Below are 19,766 nucleotides of genomic sequence, written 5' to 3' on the forward strand. Positions count from 1 at the left end.
TATCCTCAGATTTCTTCTTTTCATGGTGTCCTTAATTTCTTGGATGTTTTGTGTCAGGAGTTTTCCAGATTTGGCATTTTCTTTAATGGTTGCTTCAAGATCTGTTATTGTATCTTCTAGACTTGAGATCCGTTCTTCCATCTCTTGGGTCTGTTAGAAAAGCTCAGCACTGTGTCATTCGCCTTCTTCTCTGAGGCCTCACGTTCTCGTTTTTCTTCTGTCTGTGTGTTTATCATTGAATCCATTTTCATTTTCATATCTTGAACAGATTTTTTAATTTCTTTCATCTGGTTGTTTATATTTTCCTGAAAATTTTCCAGTTCCACTCTATGTGCTTCTTTTATGTCTCGCACCTGCTTCGCTGCTTCTTCCTGCATCTGATTTCGAATTTTATTTGTTTCCTCCATTAACATCCTCAGTACCAAGGATCTGAGGTCATTTTCTTGTGTTTCCGTTGTATGTGAGTTCTCCGGGTTGTTTTCTTTGGGATATCTGGGAACTGGAGACGTCATATTGTTTTGGGGTTTTTTGCGAATGCTTTTACGCTGTCCCTTAGACATCTTGCCATCTCTGTTTTTGTTGGGTAACTTCCAGAGTTGAGTGGAGGGAGTCTGATGATAGATTCACTTGTTTTCTCACGATTTCCGTAGGCTGGAAGCCCTAATACTTCACTGGTGTGGATGGCAGGAGGTTATCCCTGTAGTTTTGGGCTCTCACCACCAGTGATCCTCAGCTCCCCTTTGCTGTGGGTCCTGCAATTGTTCTGGGTCTCTGAATGATCGTTGGGTCAGGCCAAGGTATCCACAACCTTTTGGGTCCCCTGCCAAGTCCAGCCAGGGATACTGGGCCCGAGCCACGCGTCGAGCTCAGCTAGTTTCTCAGGGCCTGAACTGTCTGCCACAGCAGGAGAACTGCGACTGCACTGAGTAAGCACCTGGTGGAAGAGAGCTCTCCGCCCAGCTTGTGTCACAGCAGGAAAACCAAGGCTGCGCTGAGCAAGCACCCAGGGTATAACTGAGCACTCTGCCCAGCCCGCGTCACAGCAGGAAAACTGCGGCAGCGCTGAGCAAGCACCTAGGGTAGAAGTGAGCGGTTCGCCAGGCTTGCGTCACAGCAGGGAAACTGAGACCGCGCTGAGCAAGCACCCAGGGTAGAAGCGAGCACTCTGCCCAACTTGTGTCGCAGCAGGAAAACCAAGGCTGCACTGGGCAAGCACCCAGAGTATAACTGAGCGCTCCGCCCCGCTCGCGTCACAGTAGGAAAACTGCGTCTGCACTGGGCAAGCACCCGGAGTATAACTGAGCGCTCCGCCCCGCTCGCGTCACAGTAGGAAAACTGCGTCTGCGCTGGGCAAGCACCCGGAGTATAACTGAGCGCTCTGTCCCGCTTGCGTCACAGCAGGAAAACTGCGTCTGCACTGAGCAAGCACCCAGAGTATAACTGAGCGCTCTGCCCCGCTCGCGTCACAGCAGGAAAACTGCGTCTGCGCTGAGCAAGCACCCAGAGTATAACTGAGCGCTCTGCCTTGCTCGTGTCACAGCAGGAAAACTGCGTCTGTGCTGAGCCGGAGCCCAGGGTGGAAGCGGGCACTCTGCCTAGCCTGCGTCACAGCAGGGGAGCTGCGCCTTGGGCAGAATTGCCTGCCGAGCCGAGCCAGCCTCTCCACAGCACAGCTCACTGAGCAAAGCCAGGACTCCGGGCCGAACCATCCGCTGAGTCCAGCCTGGGTCTCAAGGCATCACGCGACCCAAATCCTGTCCAGAGTCCCCTCTCCCGCAGCAACTCCCACCATCCACCACACTAATCACCTCCAGTGTAAGGCTCTGAGCTGCAAACCTCAGCCACCGCCGCTGGCGCTGCTGGAGCCGCTGGCGCTGCCGGAGCAGCTGATGGCACTGCTGTCCCCACCGCCGCCACTCTGATCCGAGAAAGTCCTCGCTCCTCCCGTGTGCAGGGGCAGGCAGGTCCTCCACACCCTGGTCCCTCCGAACCGTGGAGCACTTCTGCTGCCGTGGTGTGGGGACCTTGGTGTTCCTGGCTCAGAAATCTGTGCAATTCTCTGAATTGTTCACTGGAGCTTTCAAACACGGTCCACACTGCTCGCCGCCATCTTGGATCTCCCTGTCAAGTGTATGGAATTCTATCCTAATGGCTAACCATCATTGTCAACTTAATGGGAACTAGATTTATATAGGAGGAATGTTATGGGCATGCCTATGAGGGTACAATAATTGAAATAAAAAGATCCACTCACTGTGATTTATATCATTCCATGGGCTTGAGTCTTGGGATAAATTAAGATTGAAAACTACAACAACAAAATACAAGTACTAACTTCTACCTTTCTCTGCTTCCAGACTTAGGTGCTATGGGACCACGTCTTTCCTACCATGATGGATGGTACCCGAAACCATTCTTTCCTTAAGTTGATTTCACCAGTGTTGTGTAACAGGAATAAGGCAAGCAACTAATACTTAAAATCTCATTTAATCCATGGGTGTAAACTAAGCAGAGAGAAAAGGTAATAGAAAACAAGGTGCAGAGTTGATAGGCATCATTGCAGCTCTCCTTCCTTTCAAATATTACAGATGTTTTTGGAAGCAAATGAGTATCATGTATTCAATTTAGAAATGTTGTATTTTAGCTAAAATTTTTCTTCTGAAACTCTCTTTTTTACATGTTCTCCCACACAATGGCAGTACTCTTTCTTTACTGTTTATGCAATTATAGATGATTAGTTACTTGCAATTCCACCTAGCTACTTTAGATGAACCATTTTATAGTACTTGAATTAGGCATAGATTGATTCCCTCTTAATTTAATGACAAATTTCCATTTCAAAGTATTTCATAACTATACAATGGTCCAAAAATATTCAGCTTAGGGCATTGTTCTTTTGATTTTGGGTTAGCCCCAACTGCACATCCTGTCCATATGTGCAGTTAGGTAACTCCCTAGGTCCTAGTTGGGCCACACCATCCTCAACCTCCAGGCTTAACCTTGGTCAAAAAAACTTGTGTGCTGGCCTAGCCTGGGGAGTGCCCAGGACTCTGGATCGACCAAGCCACTGAAATATTCCCATAAAATAGCTCAGAGTGTGTACTTAGCCAGAGCAGAACCAGACACTTGTCTCATTTGCACATTTTCATAATTGTCACTGAACTAAAATCACCCCCATTCTTCCAATAAGGATCAAAATCAACACTGAGCAGCTTTTTTAAAATGTCCACTTATTTAATCACTTTACAGCTTGATCCTAGGCCCCTTCCTACTCTCCTACCAGTCCATCTTTCATGATTCCATCCCCAAGCTGCCCTCTCCTTTTTCTCAAGGGAAAGAAAGCACCTAGGAGGTACCAACCTACCCTGGCACCTCAAGTCACAGCAGGATGAAGCACATCTTTTCCCACTGAGGCCATTCAAAGTAGCTAGAGGAAAGGGATGCAAAGGTAGGCAACACAGTCAAAGAGAGCCCACATGATGACCATGCTGCACATCTACATATGTGTAGGGGGTCTAGGTCCATCTCATGGAAGTTCCTTCGTTGGTGGTTCAGTCTTACTTTCTAAGTATTTTTATGGTGTCCTTGACCCCGATCCTTCTTTCTACTCTTCCACAAAACTTCCAGAGCCTCTTGTTTGGTTGTGAATCTCTGTATCTGTTTCTATAACCTGCTGGATGAAGCCTTTCAAAAGACAGTTATGCTAGGCACCTGTCTGAAAGCAAAGCAGAATATCATTAATAGTGTCAGGGAATGGATTTACCCCGTGGGGTGGGGCTCAAGTTGGGGCAGTCATTGGCTTGCCATTCCCCCAGTCTCTGCTCCATCATTACTCCTACACTTCTTGTGGGCAAGACAAATTTTGGGTTTGGCATGGGTTGGCATTACCCTTCCTCTACTGGAAGTCCCACATGGCTACAGGATGTGGCAACTTCAAGCACCATATCCCCCACAGTTAGAAATCTCAGCTAGAGTCATCCCCATAGAATCCCAGGGGCCTGCCCTTTGACACAAGCCTCCCCTTCCCACCAGCCTTGGTTCCCCTCAACCTGATCCCCACCCTGTTATATTCCACACCTTTCCAACATAACTCCCTCCCTCCATCTACTTAAGATGTCTATTTTATTTATTTTTCTGCAAGAGATTCAAGCCTCTGCCCTTGGGCCCTTCTTGGCTTCTTTGGGTCTGTGGATTGTGGCAGGGTTATCCTGTACATTATAGCTAATGTTCACTTTAAGTGAGTATACACCATGCTTATCTTTCTGGGTCTGAGTTACCTCACTCACAATGATCTTTCTGAGTTCCATCCACTTGCCTGCAAATTGCATTATATCTTTGTTTTTAATAGTATTCCATTGTGTAAATGTACCACATCTTCTCTATTCATCCTTTGGTTGATGGACATCTAGATTGTTTCCAGTTTCTGGCTATTATGAATTAATATTCTATAAAAATAATGTAGCAAGTGTTCTTGTGGTATGATGGATAATATTTTGGGTATATGCCCAGGAGTGATATAGCTAGGTCTTGAGGTAGATCTGCTGTCAAATTTCTTAGTAAGCACCAGATTGATTTCCAGAGTGATTGTACAAGTTTACACTTCTACTAGAAATGGAAGAGTATTCCCCTTGATTCATATTCTAGGTAGCATGTGTTATCACTTGAATTTTTGATCTTAGCCATTCTTATCGGTGTAAGATGGAATCTCAGAGTCATTTTGATTTGCATTTCCTTGATGACTAAGGACATTGACCATTTCTTTAAATGTTTCTCAGCCATTTGATATTCCTCTGTCGAGAATTCTCTGTTTAGCTCTGTACCTCATTTTAAAATATGTTTTATTAATTTATTCATATTACATCTCAAGTGTGATCCCATCCCTAGTATCCTCCCATTCCTCTCTCCCTCCCATTTTCTCCTTATTTCCCTCCCCAATGACTGTGACTGAGGAGGACCTCCTCCCCTGTAAAAGCTCATAGGGTATCAAATCTCTTCTTGGTAGCCTGCTATCCTTCCTCTGAGTGTTGCCAGGCCTCCCCATTCAGGGGACATGGCCAGATATGGGGCATCAGAGTTTGTGTGAAAGTCAGTCCCATGGCTACATCTGCATAGGAGTTCGAAGTTTACTGCATGTATTGTCCTTGGATGGTGCCATAGTTTGAACAGGACCCCTGGACCCAGATCTGCCATCATAATGTTTTAAAAATTGGATTACTTAGTTTGGAGGCATTTAATTTCTTGAGCTTTTTCATATATTTTGCATATTAGCCTTCTGTTGGATATTGGGTTTGGGACTATCTTTTTCCATTTTGTAAGCTGTTGTTGACCTATTGACAATGTCCTTTGTCTTACAGAAGTTTTTCAGTTTCATGAGGTTCCATTTATTAACTGGTAATCTTAGTGCCTCAGCTGTTAATGTTCTGTTCATGAAGTTGTCTCTGGTGCTAATGGGTTCAAGGCTGTTCTCCACTTTCTCATTGAATAGATTTAGTGTATCTGGTTTTATGTTGAAGCCTCAATTAACTTGGACTTAAATTTTGTGCAGGGTAATAAATATGGATCTATTTGCATTCTGCTACATGCAGAATTCATCACCATTTGTTAAAGATGCTTTTCCTGTTTCATTGTATGATTTTAGCTTCTTTGTCAAAAATCAGGTGTCTATAGTTGTGTGGATTTATTTTTGGGACTTTGCTTCAATTCCATTTGTCCATCTGTCTGTCTTTATGCCAGTGCCATGCAGTTTGTATTATTATTGCTCTGTAGTATACCTTGAAATCAAGGATGGTTATACATCCAGAAGTTATTTTATTGTACAGAATTGTTTTTAGCCCTTCTGAGTCTTTCATTTTTCCATATGAAATTGATGGTTGCCCTTTCAATATCTGAAAAGAATTGTGTTTGAATTTTGATGGAAATTGTACTGAACCTGTAGATTGCTTTTGGAAAGATGGCCATTTTTACTATGTAAATCCTACCAATCCATGAGCATGAGAGATCTTTTCATCTTCTAATATCTTTTTCAATTTCTTTTTTCAAAGACTGGAAGTTCTTGTCATACAAGTATTTCACTTGCTTGATTAGAGTTCCATCAAGATATTTTATATTATTTGTAGCTATTATGAAGGGTGTTTTTCATTAACTTTTGTTCTGAGCCCACTTGTCATTAATACAAAGGAGAGATACTGATTTTTTAGTTAATATTTTATCAAGAAACTTTGCTGAAGGCATTTATCAGCTGTAAATGTTATTTGGTAGAATTCTGGAGGCATTTATGTATACTATCATATCATCTGCGAATAGCAAGACTTGGTTTCCAATTTGTATCCCCTTGATCTACTTTATTTGCTTTAAGTACCCACAATTTAATTTTATGTTGGCTATTAGCTTGTTGTATATTGTCTTTATTGTGTTTAGGTAGGCTCCTTGTATCCTTGATCTCTCCAAGACTTTTTAACATAAAGGGGTGTTAGATTTTGTCAAAGATTTTTCAGCATCTAAATAGATGATCATATAGCTTTTTATTTCAGTGTGTTTATATAGTGGATTACATTGACGGATCTTGATATTTTGGACCATTCCTGCATGTCTGGGGTGAAGCTTACTTGATCATGATGGATAATGTTTTTGATGTGTCCTTGGATTCGGTTTACAAATATTTTATTGAGTATTTTTGCATCAAATTCATAAGAGAGATTGCTCTGTAATTCTTTCTTTGTTGAGTCTTTGTATGGTTTAGGTATCAGGATGACTGTAACACCATAAAATGAGTTTGGCAATGTTGCTTCTGTTTCTATTTTGCAGACTAGTTTGAGGGGTTATTGGTGTCAGCTCTTCTCTAAGTCTAGTAGAATTCTGCATTAGAACCATCTGGCCCAGGACGTTTTTTGTTGGGAGATTTTTAATGACTGATTATATTTACTTAGGTGTTATAGATTATTTTGATTGTTTATCCAATTTTGATTTAATGTTGGTAAGTGGTATCTATCAAGAACATTGTCCATTTCATTTAGATTTTTCCAATTTTGTGGCTTACAGATTTTTGATGTAAGACCTAGTGATTGTTTGGATATTCTTAGTGTCTGTTATTATTTCCCCCTTTTCATTTCTGACTTTGTTAACTTTGCGCTCGCTCTCTGTCTCTCTCTCTCTGTCTCTCTGTCTCTGTCTCTCTGTCTCTCTGTCTCTGTCTCTGTCTCTGTCTCTCTGTCTCTCTCTCTGTGTCTCTCTGTCTCTGTCTCTCTGTCTCTCTGTCTCTCTGTCTCTGTCTCTGTCTCTGTCTCTCTGTCTCTGTCTCTGTCTCTCTCTCTCTCTCTCTCTCTCTCTCTCTCTCTCTCTCTGTCTCTCTGTCTCTGTCTCTGTCTCTCTCTGTCTCTCTGTCTCTGTCTCTGTCTCTCTCTGTCTCTGTCTCTCTCTCTGTTTCTCTCTGTCTCTCTGTATCTCTGTCTCTCTCTCTCTGTCTCTCTGTCTCTGTCTCTGTCTCTCTCTGTCTCTCTGTCTCTGTCTCTGTCTCTCTCTGTCTCTCTGTCTCTGTCTCTGTGTCTGTCTCTCTCTGTCTCTGTCTCTGTCTCTCTTCTCTCTCTCTCTCTCTCTCTCTCTCTCTCTCTCTCTCTGTCTCTGTCTCTCTCTCTCTGTCTCTCTGTCTCTCTCTCTGTCTCTGTCTCTCTCTCTGTCTCTGTCTCTCTCTCTCTGTCTCTCTGTCTCTGTCTCTGTCTCTGTGTCTCTGTCTCTGTCTCTCTCTCTCTCTCTCTCTCTCTCTCTCTCTCTCTCTCTCTCTGTCTCTCTCTGTCTCTCTCTGTCTCTCTCTCTCCCATTTTTTTGTTATTTTATCTTGTTGATTTTCTCAAAGTACCAGCTCTTAGTTTCCTTGATTTTTTGTATTCTACTCTTTTTTCTTATTCATAGATTTTAGCACTGAGCTTGATTACTTCTTAATCTACTCCTCTTGGGTGTGTTTGTTTGTTTTTCTTCTGGAGCTTCCAGATGTGCTTTTAAATTGCTGGTGTGATCTCCCCAGTTTTGTTAATTAGGCTCCTTAGTGCAGTGAACTTTCATTGTGACCCACAAGTTTGGGTATGATATGGCTTCATTTTCATTGAATTCTAGAAAGGCTTTAATTTCTTTCTTTATTTCCTCCCTGATTCAGTGGTAATTGAGTGGAGAGGTGCTCAGTTTCCATGAGTTTGTAGACTTTCTGCTGTTTCTGTTATTGTTCAGTTTCAATCCATGGTGGTTTGATAGAATATAAGGTGTTATTTCAATTTTTCTTGTGTCTTATGAGGCTTGTTTTCTGATAGAGTCTATGGCCAGTTTTGGAGAAGGTTTCATTAAGTGCTGAGGAAAAAGTATATTCTTTTGTGTTTGGATGCAATGTTCTGTAGCTGTCCATCAAGTCCATTTGATTCCTAACGTTTGTTAGTTTCATTATTTCTCTGCTAATTTTTGTCTTGATGGCCTGTCCATTGGCGAGAGGGGAGTGCTGAACTCTCCTACGATCACTGTGTGTGGTTCAATGTATGAATGTAGCTTTAGTAATGTTTCTTTTACAAATGTGGGTGCCTTTCCATTTGGGGCATTTGTGTTCATAACTGAGAAATCTTGGGGGATTTTTTCCTTATTAAAGTATGGAACGTCCTTCCCCATTCCTTTGGTTAATTTTGAAAGTCCATCTTATTAGGTATTAGAATGGCTACTCCAGCTTGTTTGTTGGACCCATTTACCTGGAAAATCTTTGTCTAGCCTTTTACTCTGAAGTAATGTCTACCTTTGTTGCTAAGTTGTGTTTCTTGTATGTAGCAGAATGAATGATCCTCATTTCACAACCATTTTGTTAGCCTGTGTCGTTGTATTGGTGAGTTGAGTCCATTAATGTTAAAAGATATCAATTATCAGTAATTGTCAATTCCTGTTATTTTGTTGTTTGTGGTGTGTGTGTGTGTGTGTGTGTGTGTGTGTGTGTGTGTGTGTGTGCGCGCACACACACACGCTTCCCTTCTTTTGTTCTTCCTGGTGTGGGATTATTTCTGTTCTGAGTTTTCTTGGATCTAAATACTCTCCTTGGGATTGAGTTTTCCTTTTAGTATTTTCTGTAGGGCAGGATTTGTGAATATGTATTGCTTAAATTTTGTTTTAACTTAGAATGCCTTGCTTTCTCCCTATATGGTAATTGGCATCTGTGGTCTCAGAGGCTGCAAGACATCTGTTTAAGCACGATTAGCTTTTTAGAGTCTCTGTTGAGAAATCAGGTATAATTCTGATAGTTCTGACTTTGTAAGTTATTGGACCATTTTTCTTTAAAGCTTTTAATATTCTTTCTTTGCTCTATAATTTTGTCTTATTATTATGTGGAGGAAAGATTTTCTTTTTTGGTCCAATTTAATTGGTGTTCTATATGCCTCTTGTATGTTTATAGGCATCTCTTTCTTTAGGAGGGGAAAGTTTTCTTTTATGATTTTGTTGAAAATATTTTTTGTCCTTGGAACTGGGACTCTTCACCTTCTTCTATTCCTCTTATCCACAGAATATGTCTTTTCATAGTATCCTAGATCTCCTAGATGTCTTGTGTCAGGAAATTTTAGGCTTAACATTTTCTTTGACATCAGATTTTCTATTATATCTTCAGTGCCAGAGATTCTGTCTTCCACCTTTTGGATTATGTTGGTGACACTGGCACTTGTTGTTCCTATTCTCTTCCCCAGGTTTTCCATCTCCAAGATTCCCTCAGATTGGCATCTTTTTATTGCTTCTAGTTCAATTTTCAGGTGTTAGACAGTTTTACTAATTCCCTATACCACTTTAGTTGTGTTTTCATGTATTTATTTAAGGGATTTATTCATTCTTTCTAAAGGCGTCTATCATCTTCATAAGATTGGATTTGAATTAGTTTGTTTTCTGTGCTTCACCTGTGTTGATCTATCATGGGCTTGCTGTAGTATGAAAGCCGATGCTGCCATATTGCTCGGCTTCTTATTGTTTGTGGCCTTTAGCCATCGTCTTTTCCCTGGTATTGGCCTCAGGTTACACAGGCCCAGTTATGGCTTAGAAAATAGAACTTGGAGAGAAGTTGTGGTTTCCCTCTTTTGCGAGTATTTTACGGGGACTGGTTGGCAGGGGCTGAGGGAGCAGTTTGTGTGTGGTGGTCTTTGATGGCCACAGGCCTCTGAGATGGAAGGTATGGCTGTGATGTGGGAGGTGGAGTGCACAGTAGGGAGGTTGTAGCTCAGTGCTGCTGTGCTTGCCCAGGCACATCCAGCAGGTGGGGGGACAGTCACATAGAGGTCCCACCTCTCTGATGGTCCCTGATGACCTTAGGCCTCTCAAAATGCAGGGGGGGCCTGTAGTCCAGTATATAGAGTGCTCAGGAGGCAGGGTTTAGATCTCCACTGCTATATTGCCCAGATACACCCAGTAGACCAGGAGTTGGAGCATCAAGGTCTGTGCAGGCTGGCAGCAGGTCTCTAGAGAAGGAGGCTGAGCAGTAGGCAGGGAATGGGGTGCCTCTCATGTAATTCTGCCTAAGAAAACTATCTAATAACATGAAGAAATATATCGACATATATTCACATTTTAACGTAAAATGCTAAAACATCAGAAACCATTTGTATTGGGCTGGAATAAGGGCTCAGAGGTCCAGAGTGCTTGCTGTTCTTGGAGTGTTCAAGGTTAATTCCCAAAAACTGCAAAGAAGCTGACAATTGTCTCTAACTCAGTCTCCATGAGCTGTGACACCCTGTGGCCCCCTCAGGCATCAGGCACGCACATGTTGCACACATTGGCAAAACACTGATATGCACAAAATTAAAATAAATTAAAAACTACATCAAAATTCAGAAGCCATTTATAAATAAGAAATTTTAATTAATTATGGAGATATTCTGAACATTACATAATTAATAAATTGTGTTTTGGAAACATTTTTACCGTGGATATATGAATAAAATTGATATGCAAATATGTGATTATTCTTTGTAATATGATTATTTAAAGCTGGTTTAAATTTTTCAAATGAAATAAAACTCTACAAATATCATAATGTATGAAAATTGAATGGAAATTAACTTTGTAATGTTAAAGTAAATAAATATTTAAAGATAATATATAACAGAGAGATGGCATTACTGAATGGACAAATGGGCCAAGGATGTGCACCTAACTATTATTTGTGAACAGACAACTGGTAATTGTTCATGTCCTAGCCTCAGTCTGTTCCACCATTCATTCTTTTTTCCCTTTTTATTTCTTTCCTCTTTCCTTACTGCCCATTTCTTTTTGGCTTACTTTTCAGGGCAACTGACAGTGGGTGGTGACTGCTCTTTGTTTACTGCATCATTTTCATAAACCCTGGTCTTGGCTCACTCTCAGGATCCTGGGACCAAATTACTAATTCAGACATCCCAACCACCTCTCATGTCAGGAGCCAATTGAGATGACATCAATCAAATCTTCACATAAATGCTCTCATCCCTGGGAGGTGCAGGCTGTCAGAGCAGATGGGGCTGCACTCTCTGGGCTGCTCACTTACCCTTAAAGCCTTTCTTTCCCCTGGCAAAGCACTTGGGTACTGCGCAGATAATCCAACTAGCCTGTGTGGCTTCTCCCAGGTTGCCCATCATCTGTCTTCTTCCCTTCAGTAGCATGGTTTTAGCCATTTATTGTGTTTGCAGAATTCATTCAAGAAGACACATGTGAGTGATTCATATTTTAAACTAATCAGAGATGATGTAGTTATGTCATCTGAATGGTATTCTGAAATTTATCCAAGATTTGTGAAGCTGAAAATTGGCTTGAAAGCCATGCAAAGAGGATCTTTACTCTGTTCTTCCTGTTCAATATAAACCAAAGTACTACTCTTTGCTATATCTTATAAATAGGATGTTGATGGCTGATAAGGAAATAAAATTATGTTGTTATTATATTTGAAAAACTACTACATGTCTTTTAAAAATAGTTATCACCAAGATAGCTTGGGAGATTTCAAATAAAATCTGAACCATACGGCCAAAAGAAATTGTCACCTTTTAAATCTATATGAACAGAAAATTGATTCAACAATAAGTGTCCAAGTCATGCAATGTCTGTAAGTTAAAAAACAAAACAAAACAAAACAAAAATCAAAAACCTTCACAGTAGCAAGTTTTATATTTACAGAATTATTGGTATTTCCATTATAACATCAAAATTTCTTCCTTTTAATTACATCCCTACATGTTATGTTAAGTCATTTAAATTTTCATTTTGCTTTGAAATCAATGATCTGGAGGCCTCACATTACTACATGTGTTTCTGTGTTTCTCTCTTAATATATTATTTAACATGATTTTCTGTTCCTTGCTTTCTGATAATTTTTAAATTTCACTTCTGATGTTTTCCTCACATTTATCTATTGAGATTTTCAAATTGCTAAAATTTTCAACTTTTATATTTATTTCTAATTTGATTGGATAATGACCATAGAATATGTCCTTAAAAACATTGAAATCTTCTGACATTTTATAAAGTTTTTTGAAATAAAATTGTGCTTATTTTTATTGGAAAGTTGTACATATATTAACTTTTTCACATATATTAAATTAAATTATTGATTATATCATTAAAATATCTTTTTTCTACACTTATCAATTCTGAAAAAGGTGTTTTTCACACCTTCTGTCACAAATTTTGAATTGTGACTCTTACCTTTCTCTTTTCTTTCCAACACAGAGTCCTACATCATCTGTTATTATCCCTATTACTGTTTTCTACAGTATGCTGCTTCTTAGAAACTTTGCTTCTTACATGAGCCATAACGTTAGTATTTACTAAATGTATACAGTTAATCTCAAAAGTATGAAAGCTATTGATTCTCAGACACGTTGGGGTTCGATGGTGGTAAAGTCCAGCCTAGATTCTGTCTCTCCTCCTGGTTTGCCTCATTGTCTCTCATTACACCTACAGCCCATCTAATGTGATGGAGAAAAAGAAAGGTGGCCATCCAGGATCCTTCCTTGCAAAGAGATTATTTGAATAATATAAGTTTCTTTTCAATTTCAATTTCTTTCATTTTGTCTTTCTTCTTGGTGTTTCTAATTTAGCATAGAAATCAATTAATTTTCTCCTTTAATAACTGTAAATTATGGGATATTCTATTTTAATTTGCAGACATTGAATATCTATTATATAAACTTAAAATATTAGCAATTAATTCTCCCACAAAGATATTCTTGTGTAATAAAGAACTTGACCTCATCCCAATTGAATAGTTATGAATAAGGCCAACACAAAATTATAAACTTACTTAAAATATTGTGATAATTTTTATGTATGATACACTTTCTAATTCAGTTTTGTGATTCTCCAGTGTGATCTGTTACTTCCATATGTTGTAAAATTGGGCACACTTGGAATTCTATGAATAGAAAGAAAGACTTTTTGTGATGGATCCTGCATCCAACTTGATTATTTATGTTGAAAAGATGACTCTGGATATTGGCTGACCATGGAAGAGAGACCAGTCTTGTGATGACAGAGTTGAATAGAAGTTTGTCAGATAATAAACAGGATGCTGGTGGGGGCTAGGTTTAACCAAAAGACCAATAAGTCATTCTACTATGCCCATAAGCTAAGGTAGAATAAACACTCTGGGCACTAAAACTGAGATAAGTTTAGTGATGCTGTATTAGTTACTTTTTGTTCCTGTGATAATGTATTATGACCAAAGCAAGTTATTTAAGAAAGGATTTTTTTGAGCTTACAATTCTAGAGGGATGAAAGACCATTATGGTTGGGAATCATGGCAGCAGGCTGCAGGCTGCAGGTATTGCATTATGGCAAGGACAACTGACAATTAACATCTCTATCTGAAAGAAGAAAGAAAAAGAAGTGGACTTTAAATGCCACAAGGGTTTTGAAACTTCAAGGCTGCCTCCCACCACGTACTTCCTCCAGCACAGACATACCTCCAAAGCCTATCTAATCAGCAGCACCATGAACAAGCCTGTGGAGGGCATTCTCATTCAAACCACCCAGTTGTAAGTTATGAAAGTTGTTCTAATTTCTTTTATCACTACATATTTTAAATTCATAACATTAAGTCTCTCTTTAAGCCAGAGATGTTTTTGTTGATGGTTGCTAAAGTAATTTAACTTTTATATCTATTCTACTTTCATTTTTATGGAAATCCATTTACTGGCACTCTGCATTCTTAGAATTTCTTATCATTTCCATCAATATCCAAATCTGAAAATATTTGTACTTTACTTTCTTCATTTCTTCTGGTTCTTTGAGGATTCCATTCAAATCTCAAAGTATATCTTGCCTATTTTACATTTTTAAAAGTGGGAATTACATTCGGTTGGTAATTTTGTCTTGATTACTTAAAAGTCAGATACATTATATTTATAACTGTTCTTGAGGATACATCTCCCTTTTCTATTTAATTTTTAATTTCTACTATATTTATTTCTTTATCCCAGCTGCATTTTTCATCATCTGAGCTTTGGCATTTTTTTTGTAAAAGCTAAGCATCTCTCTAACATTATATTATTTTTGTCACCTTATTTGTGCCAAATCCAAGTCTTTTAAATGTTATAGATAGTAATGGGTCTACGAGTAATGGCAGGAAAAATATTACTTGTCTCCATGAACTAGAAGTACCCAGAAAGAGGGCTGGCTAGGTTTTGTTATGCCCCATGAAAAACAGAACCCATACAATCCTTTTCAAACTATGAGCTTAATACATCTCTGTAATTCCTTAGTCAAGTCCCTCTGTCTTTCAGATCCCTTACAATATAGAAAGAAGTAGTATACGGGGAGAGAAAAAGCACTCACACAGTGAAAAGCAAACTCTTGTTGGCTTTTTCTTCCTGTTGCTTGGCAGAAAAAAAAAGCAGAAAGGAGACCTTAATCTCACCATCCCAACTAAGAACAATGGTACACTTTCTGAGAAATCAGATTAATGACATTATGTCTTCAAGAGTAGCAAGAAAGAAAGCTGTAAAATGAGGTCATTATTAGAATTTGAGAAAAGTGAAAATTTCTGTTCTTCCTAAGGACTTCTTGCATATGCTAGAAGGTTGAGGCACATAAAAGCAACCAATCTAGTGAGGAAACACACAAACAAACAAATGAAGAAAAAACCCAAATAGATTATGTCATTTGACATTGATGACATCAATGACTAAGGGGGAAATTAGGGCCAATAGTCCAGAGAAATAAAACATATGAACATTTGTTGGAAATGATGTGAAGCTCAGAAAATAATGTAAATGCATTCTGGCTGACTTCAAAGCCATCATCAGGGGAAATGGTATTAGAGAAGACACTCAAAATCACCTTGAGAATTAGGAGCTTGTCAGATAGAAGAATGTTTTATTTTATATAGGAACATATATATTATGATAAAACATATATATATATATATATATATATATATATATATATATATATATATATATATATTCCAGAACCAGAGGCTATTTGGTTTTGGCACTGCTCTGCTTCAAGAAGTCCAAGAACATAAAACCAGATACACTAAATCTGTTAGAGGAAAAAGTGAAGAAGAGCCTTGAATTCAATTGTCACAGGAGACATTTCCTGAACAGAATACCAACAGCCCAGGCTCTAAGGTCAACAACTAGTAAATGGAGCCTCATGAAATTGAAAAGCTCCTGTAAGGCAAAGGACACTGAAAACAGAACAAAGCAACAGCCCACAGACTGGGAAAAGATCTTTACCGACCTTACTAATATTCAAACTATACAAAGAACTCAAGAAATTAACCACCACCAAACCAAATAACACCATTAAGAAGTGGGCTTCAGAGCTAAACAGAGACTTCTCAACAGAGAAATATAGAATGGCTGAGAAACACTTAAATAAACACTCAGTGTCCTTAGTCATCAGGGAAATGCAACTCAAGATGACTTTGAGATTCCATCTTACACCCATCAGGATGGCTAAGATAAAAACTCAAGTGACAGCTGGTGAGGATGTGGAGAAAGAGGAACACTCCTTCATTGCTGGTGGGAATGCAAACTTGTACAACCATTTTGTAAATCAATCTGGTGCTTTCTCATAAAATTGGGAATAGGGCTACGAGAAGATCCAGCTATTCCATTCCTTGACATATACCCAAAAGATTCTCTACCATACAACAAGAACATTTGTTCAATATGTTCATAGCAGCTTTATTCATAATATCCAGAATCTGGAAACAACCTAGATTTCCCTCAGTCAAAGAATGGCTAAAGAAACTGTGGTACATTTTCACTATGGAATACTACTCAGCTGTTACAAAAAAAGGAAGTCTTGAAAATTGAAAGCAAATTGATGGAACTATAAATGATCATTCTGTGTGAGATAAGCCAGATCCAGAAAGACATGAATGGTATACACTCATTAAAAATTGGATATTATTCCATCATGGATGTTCTCTGTGAATCTATGGATGCTGAGACTTGCTATTAGACTCTAGGTGAGAGTGGTATGGAAGAATGGGGAGATAGAAGGACACAGAGGATCCAAGATCTCCACAAGTAGACCATAAAGGCTGGCAGATCTGGACCCAGGGGGCCTGCACAAACTGCTGTACCAACCAAGGACAGTGCATGCAGGAAACCTAGATCCCTTACTCAGATCTAGCCAATAGACATCTCATTCTCCATTGCTGTGGGGAAAGTGGAGCCTTCCTCTGACATGAACTCTTGTCCCCCCTATTTGACCCTATTTGACCACTTCTTCTTGGTGAGGAGGCCTGGTGGTACACAAAGGAAAGGGAAGCAGGAAGCAGGCTATCCTACCCGGATGGCTATCCTATCCGGATGAGACCTGGTAGGCTGTGATCATATGGTAGGGGAGGAGGTCTCCTTCTGACACAGGTCTAGGGGAGGGGAATAGGGCAAAAGAGGGAGGGAAGGGTATCAGGAAAATACAAGTGAGGGGATAACAATCAGAATGTAATCTGAATAAATTAAATTTTAAAAGTTAAAAAAGAAGCTTCTAGAGAGAAACACTCCAGAGAACTCCTCCCCTAACATCTGGCCTCAGCCTATCAAGCCTCATCTGGACTGCCTGCATCCTTTTCCTCTGTGGCCTGGCAAGGCAGCCAATCCACTAAGTACAGCCAGCGTTACCCCTATGTGTATGGATGTGTGGTCATCTCATAGAGATTGAGGAACCTACCAGTGGCCACATAGCCAATAATTGATTCTGTCTCATGAAATTATTACTGCCAATAGCTGTTCAGTAAGAGAGAAGGCCTGGAGATCACCATCTCATCTATTCTAGGACTTTGGCTAAGTTGATCTTGTGCAGGTCTTGTGCAGGGGACCATAACAGCTGTGAATTCAGGACTATTAAAGTCAAGTCTGTCCAGAAAACAGAATTTTATAGCACCCCACCATCGTCAGGCTCTTACATTCTTTCTACCACCTGGGACTTTAAGGAACATTCTAGTTTATACAGACCCTATTGCCTCCACTTCTCCTAAGTGCATCTCATAAATCAGAAAGGGGCAGAAATGACCAGAGACTGTACACGAACCCTCCCTCAGGCTCCTTTCCTACCTCTATCCTTTTAGGTCAGTTTTCTACACTTCTCCCTTGCTCTGCTTGTCCTATCAGGTTGCAGTAACTCAGATTCACGTGCTCTAGCTGTCTTTTCCATTCATTACATCCTTCTTCCTCAAATCCCACTGGCTTTACCTTCTATGATGTTATTCTGAATCTTTGTAATTGTTGCACTAAAACTACTATCTTAATTTATGTCACTATCATTTTATTATACTGTTAAACTAAAAATTATTAACTGAGGGAACCACTGGTACATTATATGTGAAGGAATAAGAAAGTTAGAAATAATAATGACTCTAAGAAATGAGGGATATATTTTGCTTTTTTTTAAAAAAAAATCATCATTTAAAGATTTGAATGCTGTTCATATTCTTTGTTTTACATTACTGTAACTAACAATTCTGAAAACCAGAACCAATTTGATTCATTGGGAAGTGGTGACTCATATGGCTATGGAGGTTGGAAGTCTTGGTCCTCATTTGCAAGCTAGTGACCCAGGAAACCAGGAAATAGGTCAAAGGCAGTATGCCCAGGGGCAGAAGCTGTAGACTCCAGTTTGAGTTCCTTGAGAATGCAGAGAACTTTCGGTTGCTGATCGTCAAGTCCCAGCTAAGCAGTTAATCAGAGAGCAAATTTAACCTCTTTCCCTCTGCTTGTTCCATACCAGACTGAGGACTGAGTGATGTTACATTAGAGGGGGCTTCCTGTTTCACAGTCCATTAATTCAATGCTAAGTCAAGTGAAAAATATTGTCACAGTTATAGTCAGAACTAATGACATTTTATGGTTTAGTCAAGTTGATACAGGAAATTACCCAACACAGATCTACTTCTGAGTGTGCTGTCTGGGTGTGGAGCAGTAGAGAGCAGGTTAAAAGTACTTGGGGCTTTTACGAAGGGCCTGGTTTTAGTTGCCAGCATTCACACTGCAGCTCACAACTGTCTAATGACAATTCCAGGGCATTTGATGCCACCCTATGGCCTCCATGAGCACTGTACACATACAGTGCACATGCATACATATAGACTCTTCACATAAAATAAAAATAAATCTAAAAATTCCCACACTTTGGAAATTTGGCATATATGAGTATCTTCTTAAGCCAGCCTTAATATCCCTCCACACACATAATCAGGCAGGAATTCTACCCAGTATGAAACAACAATTCTACATTCAAAGAAAAATTCCCTAACTCTTCCTAGAAGAGTTATTGAGTGATGTTTACTATTTTGTCTTATATCAGGTGGTCTAAATATCATGATATAAATGGTTTTAAATGCTATACATGATGGTTAGTTTTGATTGCTGGTTTGATTCAATGTAGACTCACTAGGGAACAGAGTCACAACAAAGTGTTGTCTAGATTAGGTAGGCCTTTGGGCATGTCTGTGTATGGTGGATTTTCTTAATTCAGTTAACTTACCTGAGAAGGCCCATTTTGATTGTGAGTTTCACCATTGGGGGGGTGGTCTGGACTCTGGAAGGAATGCAAAGAAGAGAACAAGCCAACACTAGCAGGGACACATTCCCTTGTCACTCTCTGCTTTTGACTGAGGATGTAATATGACCAGCTCTCTCAAGTCCTGCCTTGTGACTTCCCTGACATGATAGACCTGCTACTGTGAACCAAATAACTCATTTTTCCTTGTGTTGATTTTGACTTTAATTACAACAACAGCAAAGAAACTGAGATGTTGTGATATAAAATACACACATCACATGCTGTATCCAAGGGCATTGGAGATGAGAGAAAACAACAGTATTTCATACACTAATGTATTAAGCACAACTTAAGGGTGAAGACTCATGAATTTTCTTATCCATTCGGAGATGTGGCCCTCATTTGCTTGGTCCCAGTTTGCTAATCATGTGTCTTTCCTGACAGTCTAGCTAAGCCACAGCCATAGTTGACAACTGATGTGAATCAATGTGTATGTGTATCTCTCCTAAGACATGAGCAGATCATGGCATGTTCTTCCCACCGAGAGAACTAACCCTAACCATCACAGTGGCCAAATTCCATTCTTGTTGACAGACTGTGTAAATAGACTCCAAGAATTCATTCTTGTTTACTTATATTGACTGTTATAATAATCTTTTTCAAAATGTAAATATTATTATTTTCTTCATCTGATAAGTTCTAGGTCTAGATTCTAACTAAAACACCTTACCCAGGCATTTTATTCATTTATTGTCTAACTTCTGATTGTTGTCAACTGT

This window comes from Acomys minous (assembly GCF_964271855.1).
Source record: "Acomys minous genome assembly, chromosome: 14".
Classification (NCBI taxonomy): Eukaryota; Metazoa; Chordata; class Mammalia; order Rodentia; family Muridae; genus Acomys; species Acomys minous.